Source organism: Micropterus dolomieu, linkage group LG12 (genome assembly GCF_021292245.1).
Source record: "Micropterus dolomieu isolate WLL.071019.BEF.003 ecotype Adirondacks linkage group LG12, ASM2129224v1, whole genome shotgun sequence".
NCBI classification, from domain to species: domain Eukaryota; kingdom Metazoa; phylum Chordata; class Actinopteri; order Centrarchiformes; family Centrarchidae; genus Micropterus; species Micropterus dolomieu.
This window is the reverse complement of record NC_060161.1, coordinates 25,640,276-25,648,669: the sequence shown is the minus strand read 5'-3', so window position 1 is coordinate 25,648,669 and position 8,394 is coordinate 25,640,276. Positions and strand designations below refer to the sequence as shown.

Genomic DNA, 8,394 nt, shown 5'->3' with positions numbered 1-8,394 from the left:
TCTGTCTTTGGTCCTTCACCTGGTATGGAGAGATGTTTTTTCACATCCTGACCTGTGTGGAGCGCTACCTGGCTGTCGTTCATCCCATGACCTATCTGAGCCTGAGAAGAGAGAGAGGGATCAGAATCAGAAATATCAGCATTGGGTGTGTTTGGCTGATTTGCTTTGGAGGAACAAGCCTGATAACTCTAGAAAAAGTCTCCTTCAGCATAGATTTCAGCCTCTTGATTTTCTCCTTCATCATCATCTCCTTCTGCAGCCTTTCTGTTCTCTGCATTCTGATTCGTCCAGGGCCAGGACAACAGGGTAGGAACAGGGAGAGGGTTGACCAATCAAAGCAGAGGGCTTTCTACACCATTGTGGCCATACTGGGAGTGCTGGTGTTGAGATGTGTTTGGAATCTGGTTTGGTGTGTTTTTAATGTTTCAAGAGGAAAGAGTGATTGTGTGATGATGATGTGTGGAGTCTGGTTTAATCTCCCTGGCAGTCTTGTGTTACCTCTGCTGTTTCTACAGAAAGCAAGAACGTTGGTGTGTTGTAAGGACAACACCACATGAGGAAATGGATTAGATTAAAGTTGCATTAAACAAAATAATTTCAGATACAATTAAATATATAGATAAAAATTAAAAGTATACCATTAGATTACACAATAACAGTGACATCACAAAAACAACTGAATTTGTGTTTTTGACCACGTGGAGGCAGAAAAACTCCAAAAGCAAATAATTGCATATTTAAACAGAATCTGGTTTTGTCTCCACCTACTGCTGAGCCAAATATCTGGCTGTGTAGCTGCTTTCAACTTCCTTCACCAGCTACACTGCAAAAAAAAATAAAAATAATTCAATAACCCAGCAAAATAGAATAAAATAAAATAAATACAATTTTAAGTTGGGAAATTAAACTTAACATTTTCAGTTTTGCTTTTCAGTTTGATCAACTTTCAGTTTTTAGTTTTCTTAACCCAAACCCTTTCTGGTAACTTAAGCCCAAGTTGTAATAACTTTAATAACAACTTTGACACATCTGAATGTGTAAATAATTACATGCAATGTCTACATTCAAAGCAAATTAGAACCTATATCTGTCCCACTCTTGAGTTGTAACAATGTAAAACCTCTCGAAAATACACTGATGTAGCATTTAAGGAGATCCGAGAAGACTTAGTAAAGTCTTAGTCTTAGTCAGTAGATGTAGCGACCATACCAAGATGGATATTAGTATTAATATTAGTATTAGTATACAAAACTTAAAAGTTACCAAAAGAGGTTGCTCATGGGTTGAAATGAAACTGTCTAGAGGTGGAAAGGGAACTTGAGAAAAAGAAAAGAAGCAGAGAAGAGAGAGAGAGCTTGAGAACTAGAGGAGAAAAAGAGGGTAGAGAAGGGTGAGAGAAGAGATGTCAAGAGGAGGAACTTGACATAGAGGAGACAAGAAAAGAGACAGAGGGGAAAGCTAATCAGAAGAGGTACAGGAGGATCCATCTCATTAAAAAGATATGAACCATTAAAACATCATACACTGGGCAAAAGGGACTTGTGAAATTCAGAACTGTCCAGGATCCAACAGTCAACAGACAACTGAACACACTGGATTCACGCATGGAGTTTGGTTTTGAGAGATCCGACTCTCGCAGAGTGATCCTTTCCAATTCCAAAGAAAACCCTCTGAATTGCCTCAAATGTGTACCTCGGTTCCTTTGGATCCTTAAGGTTTACATTTACATTTATTTATTCATTTGGGGTGGTGATGGTGCAGTGGATAAGATTCCTGCCTTTGGTGTGAGTTCAATCCCCCACAGTGACACATCTATCAGTGTGTCCCTGAGCAAGACACTTAACCCCTAGTTGCTCCAGGCGTGCGACCTCTGACGTAATTAGCAATTGTAAGTCGCTTTGGATGAAAGCGTCCGCTAAATGAATAAATGTAAGGTTTAAAGCATAGATCAGCCCAAAGAGGTAGGCAAATGCCTACCTAAGGTCAGTGAAATCTTGAATGATGATTCCTTTATTACTGTTATCTATGATAACAGTAATGTTCGCGACCCTTGCAGGAGCTGAATCTTCATCCAACACAATAAAGTCTTTACTCTGTTGCTCTTCTGTGTCAGTTGCCTTTGATGACAGAAAGGAAGCATTTTAAAAGTAAATCAAAGTGAAAGAAATATTTCATTCAAATGCTGTGGCTCAGAATAAGCCATTACTCTGAAATGTGTGGAGAAATGGACGGAGAGCCAAATCCAAAATATGTTCCTATTTGAATTATTTACAGTTTGCATTAAAAAAAACTGTATATATTGGTTCAGTCTATTTTATTTCTTTTATGTTATTCTATGAATTTGATTATATTTTTCTATGTGTGTAGCAATGAAAGAACTACAAACTTTTGAAACTTCATTTTAATATAAAAATGTTATATTTAATGTTAATGAACCTCTTCTCTTGACTGTCACAGAGATGCAGGGGAAGGACCTTCAAGGTTGCAGTCTCCTAATATATATCTGATAGATGTTCATTAAAGTCACTGTCTTTGTTTGTCCCTTAGGTAGTGTACAGTTTTTTATTCTAACTGACTGTCACTACAAGCAATACCTTACATCAGATTGATTGTTTATAAAAAAAAAAAAGTATTTATGAATAGAAACAAACCACCTAAATTCATGGTATACATTCATGTTCACAGTGTACAAAATATGGAGAATATTTTCTATAATCTATAATTCGCTTCTTCATCCAAGCTGTTAAGAAGTTCATCCATCCCTGCCCTTCTGGCCTGAGTCTTGGAGTGTGCTGGTTAATGGCTGGCACAATTAGCTAATGGTACAACCAGCAGTGAAATGTTGACTTCTCTTGTATTAGGACAGTCCTGTGTAATCTCACCAATGGTTCTGAAAGTGCACATACTAGCTGTGTCTCAATTCAGGACAGTCTATGGATGCAAGGCCAGTCTGCTTCACTGCCGTAGGTGAACTTACAGAATTTGCACAGCATTCAAATCTGAAAGACAAAAGTGACAAGTTGCTAGAAATTAGTAATGCAATAACAGAATAAACATTTAAGAGTTGGTTAATTTCCCTCAAACAAATATTTTCTCAATATGTGCCAGTTACAACTGTCATTGTAAAAAGTAAGTTTCACTCTGGAATTACCAATGACAAACTATATTCTGTCTCATTAATTTTGAATTTTAACTAGGCCTACATATTGTGACAGCAAAGACAATTAAAATTATTCAGTTTAATCATTTATTCGTGTTTTTACCAGTTCCAAATCTCATCTGCAAGCTGACGCTAGATTAAAAATTGGAATTCCAGTGTTAGCCATTCAAATGTAAGCGAAGCTATTCATGTAGCTGTAATATTATCAACTCACACATAAAAGAATTAAGACTATTTGGAGGAACCAGGCGGAAAAAAACATGTCTGCCCGGTTTTAAGGGTAACTAACTTAACATTACTTGGCTAGACAAGTTTTTCATGCATTAGCTAGCCACTAGTGTTTGCTAATAAAGTTAACGTTATTTGCGTTTACCTTGTCTATGATGATTCTCAACTTATCTAATGATTCATCACAGCATATAACTTTATCCTATTCAAATACTGAACACTATTTTAAAATGAAAAGAATATCAACACTTACCTGGGTGCTCTCAAGTGTTGCTCTGATCCATAATAGCCAGTCAGAGAAGTGGAAGGACAAACATCAACGGTTTAAGTTGGCTTTCCCGCATTTCACAACAAAGGCATGTGTGTTTTCAGAACTTTCGCCCCAAGTACTGAAGCACGTGTTAAATAAATAAGTTGTAATAACTCACTCATTAGTTTTGGGGAAAAAAACTTCAAATGTTAATAATTTAGAATGTTTAGTCTTTTTTTATGCCAAGAAATACAAGTTGGCGTTTTTACAGTGTAGTTTCCAACTTTGTCTGTGTGCTGTTTGATGGTTGAACCAGAGATCCTCTGCTGAAGACAGCTGCCTGCTGATGAGAGCACTGAGACTAAACCTTACAGTTTTGGTTTTAATGTAAATGTGCTGTAAAACCAAAACAAAGTTAAAAGGATTGGGTAAGAATACTTTACTCAGTTTAATATTTATTCATATGCAATTGATTAGTGAAGAATCAATATCTGGGCCCAGTAGACTGACAAATAATCTTGTTATTATCGGTTATCTAATTCCATTTTATTTTTGGATTTGTTTAACTGTCTGACTTGATTTATCTCATTGCCTATTGAAATGTTTTAATCCTGGATCAACCACGTAGAACAGTTTATATCTCTGTTTTGAAAAGTGCTGTATAAATAAAGTTTATTATGAATGTCCATGTCTGTTTTGGTCCATTTTTTGATGTAATAGTTTATTTATAGGTCAGTCAGTGCGTAAGTGTGTGTGGCCGATCAGTGTGAAGAAGAAATGCACAGCAGAACGAGAGAAAGAGAAAAGGCAGCGCTGAGAGAAAGAAAAGGCAGGAGGAAAGTGCCCTTAAATGCTGTAAAATTACAGATATATTCATGATTAAAGGACGTGGTGTTAGTACTAGCAGAGCTGCCTTTATATCACATGAAATCGTCCTGTCACAACTACATTTCCAGAGTTGATTATTAACATATATAACAATGTTTTAATAAAAGTTGTCATGCCAAAGGAAAGCAGAAGATGCGTCTTTATGGGAATAATCTGGAAAAAAGACCCGTATACTTGTTTCATATCTCTAGTTACTCAGAGCGACCACAGCTTCGTGATGCAGGTGGCAGGTGCAAATGTTTTTTTCAGTTCAGTTTTTATCTTTTTAATTAAACTTTTACACCCATGCAGCAGTTATATTATACAAAATAAGAAACATTTTAATGTGTTTATCTTAATAGACTACATGTTTTCAAAAAAGGAGCTTTACACACAACCTTATCAGAGCTAATGATATTAGTACATTTTAGCACGCCATTGTCAACTTTAATCATATAAAACGTAATTTCCCAAAAACAAAAATTTGGCTAGTGAAAATGCTGCGTGGCTAGTAACTTTGGAAAATCACTTGCCACATTGGCTAGTGAGCAAAAAAGTTAATGTAAAACCCTGCACCAAACCATCAAAATGGAAAAAGGCGAAAGCAAACTTAAAATTGCTATGAAGCCAAAACAGCAGCAGATACGTCACCGTCCCAAATTAAATCAGAGTATAACTTTATATGTGGACTCTTCTTTACTGTTGCTCCACTTCCACCCCTCTGTCAAGCCTCACACGAAAGTTCTCCGTCTCAGCTGGTTGTTTCAAAAACATAGGAACGATCGCTGTAGGAGACCCTCAGGCACGCTGGATATAGGATTCCATACTGAATAGCTTTAGCCTGTAGCCACTGCTTGACACTGTCATAGGGTTTCTGCTGCTTGTGGACTTCCATGGGGAGGTCTGAGGAAAAACATAACCTGCCGATTCTTGAAGAGTATTCTCCCTTTTGCCCTGGCTGCATTCATCACATGCTCCTTGTTTTTAGAGTTTAAGAACTTCATTATCAAAGCCCTCAGGGGTGCCTTGGGGCCAGAAATATGATGCACTCTCTCGATAGTCAAGGGAGAACGGAGTGGCTCCATCTCCAGAGCCTCTGCTCCAGAAATGAGCTCTCAGCTCCCTCTGGCAGATGTACCAGTCTTAAATTGGATCTCCTGCTGCGGCCCTCCAAATACACAAGTTTAGTGGTAAGTGATTTGACCCTTTCTTTGAGGGCGGTGGTTTGGGCCTGCATGGCTACAGAGAATATCTTCAGGGCTAACTGCACTGCTCGTGTTCATCACCTCTGCTCCGTTAGCCCCACTAGCACATTTAGATAGCGTCAGCCCGGCGCCTTCGTCCTTTGTCCGCTACACTGTGAAATTCGAGAGTTCATACGCCAGAGTCGCCTTTTCTGGTATAATAAGCAAAATAATTAAGTTATTTCAAGATTTATTCTAGACTCATGGCAGAGCCGAAAAAGACATGACCACTCAGCACCGCACCATGCTGGAATGCCATACATCTACCCCAGCTCTCCACAGGAAAGGGGTTACTTTATGGTTACTGTTGACGGTGTCTGCCATGGGCAGAAGCTGTGGCAGGAGAAGACTGTTTCCTCTTCTAGGATTGAAAGGGATATGCAATATATAAAATATATATATATATATTTTATATATTTGTTTTTCATGTCTTTCTCTTCCAGATGTCAGTCAACCTTTCGTCCACTGACTCCTTTCTTCATCCTAACCTTTCCTCCATCAACCCCTACCTCATTTCTGGCATTGATTGCTTCTTCACCAGGTTCCTTAAAATACACCATGTTCTTCATCACAAACTCCTCTTCTTCCCTTTCTGCATCCTCATTATCTACGTGGGTCTTCAACGATGGCAGTAACGACGCTCTACCACCACAGCAGCAATGTTGTGGACCTGGCTGTCGTTCATCCCATCACCTATCTGAGCCTGAGAATGGAGAGAGGGATCAGAATCAGAAATATCAGCATCGGGTGTATTTGGCTGATTTGCTTTGGAGGAGCAAGCCTGATGACTCAAGAAAAAGTCTCCTTCATCCTAGATTTTAACCTCTTGATTTTCTCCTTCATCATCTCCTTCTGCAGCCTTTCTGTTCTCTGCATTCTGATTCATCCAGGGCCAGGGGAACAGAGTGGGAACATACTGGGAGTGCTGTTGTTGAAATCTGATAAGGGGTGTTCTTAATGTGTCGAGAAGAAACAGTGATTGTGTGACGATGTCGTTTTGAGTCTAGTATAATCTCCCTGGCAGTCTTGTGTTACCTCTGTTCACAAGAACACCACCACAAAAGGACAGTGTGGTGAACAATGGTGTGGATTTGTGCATTTTATATTGAATAAATTTGGAGCTAATCTAAATTCCTTTCTCCTCTCCAGAGAAGAAAGCAGGGGGTCAAAGTTGCTTTCTCTAAGTGCTAGCCCGACCATAAAACTGGCACCTTAGCTGATAACGTGGGGCCTGACTGTTACACTGACAAAAGGACACGAACCAGCCATTGGCATCTCCCTGAACAGCCTATCAAAACTGGCCCCCCACACATGTTTCCGTCGCAACTGACCTTATTCTTTGTTTCATTACCACATCAAAGGGATACTCCTTGTCTCACCTAGGTGTGACACAATCCAGGACAGCCGAACTTTGAATGGCCAAAGACTGCAGTCTCCAAAGACTCAAAGCATTTAATTAAGTTTAATTTAAATCTTTAGTTACCTGATTACGTTTGCCTCTATTTGAGTAGTTATGTTAACTGTTGTTGCTATCTGTTGTTGATATTAGTGCTGAAAAGAAAGTTACTTGTGCAGTGTTTTTATTTTCAGCAAGACACTCCTTCATCTAATGTAATCCAAGCTTTCCTCATGTAACCTGAGCTCCCCCAAGTGGACGAAATAAGTATTACATGCCCTCGTTGGAAATGCCGTTAAATGTATAAATATCCTGACCAATAATGTGACAATTGTTTCCTGTTACCAAATGCTTAGAACAGTACAACCGTTCAACCATTGAGGTTCGATTGTGTAAAATATTTGAGTATAATACGTGCAAATAGATTTCTTTTCTTTAGACATTAAGTTTAGAAAGGCAGTCCCTCGGGAAACCTGAGACGCCCCCTGGGGAACCACGCCCCAGGCAACAAAAGAGCAACACGCAACCTCGCTGGGTTCTCTTCTCTTCGCTGTTGGCTCTTCCACTCTGCTCTGCTCGCTGGACGCTTCGGCATGCAACGGCGTGCCTCACCAGGCAACGCCCAAGACTCGGCCAGCGAGACCAGCCTTTTGTTCGCCTGAAGCTACACACCTGAAGTGCCGCGACATCGGTCTGCCCTTCAGTTTGTTTTATTTTCTTTATTTCTTTTGTTTGTTAAAGTTATCAGTTGGTTAAGTTACACTGGACTAATTCAGGAACGACCAAGTTCCCTTTTAAGCCTTTTTCGTCGAGCCAACTTCACCGAGGTCAGACCAAGCCACGTGGTCTCGCCAGCTACAACGAAGGAAACCTGAAAACAGCCGAATTGCCAGACGGAGGAGGCGTTTTCAATCAGACACGGAGAACCCCGGAGAATCCCTAGCAAAAAGCCAGGATCGGGCAGCTAGAGTGGGACCAGCAACAGGCCAAAAGCAGGCTGTCGACAAGCAGTAAGACTTAACACACGTCCTGTGATCAGATGTCCATTTTAACTCCTAAACTATAGCATTAGTTTACTTTCAGTAGCTCTTCTATGCCGTATGAGTCAAATGCTTCCCACAGTCGAACCTCCAGGCTCATTGTTCAGCAAATGTTTATGTTCCCTGTATCCAACCATCTTCTTATCACATTAGTTAGAGAATAAATTCACTGTAATATAATCAAGAGCTGTGTGTGTTGCCTATTTCTA

At 39.6% G+C, this 8,394-nt stretch overlaps 1 protein-coding gene across 1 annotated transcript in view; it reads left to right on the top strand.

Moving 5' to 3' along the window:
- Window positions 1–8,095: 8,095 nt before the first annotated feature.
- LOC123980659 overlaps window positions 8,096–8,394 on the top strand; it is a 3,178-nt gene continuing 2,879 nt past the window's right edge. The window contains exon 1 of the mRNA XM_046065182.1: window positions 8,096–8,155. The gene's annotated coding sequence lies outside the window, so the exon portion shown is untranslated. The remainder of the gene's footprint in view (window positions 8,156–8,394) is intronic.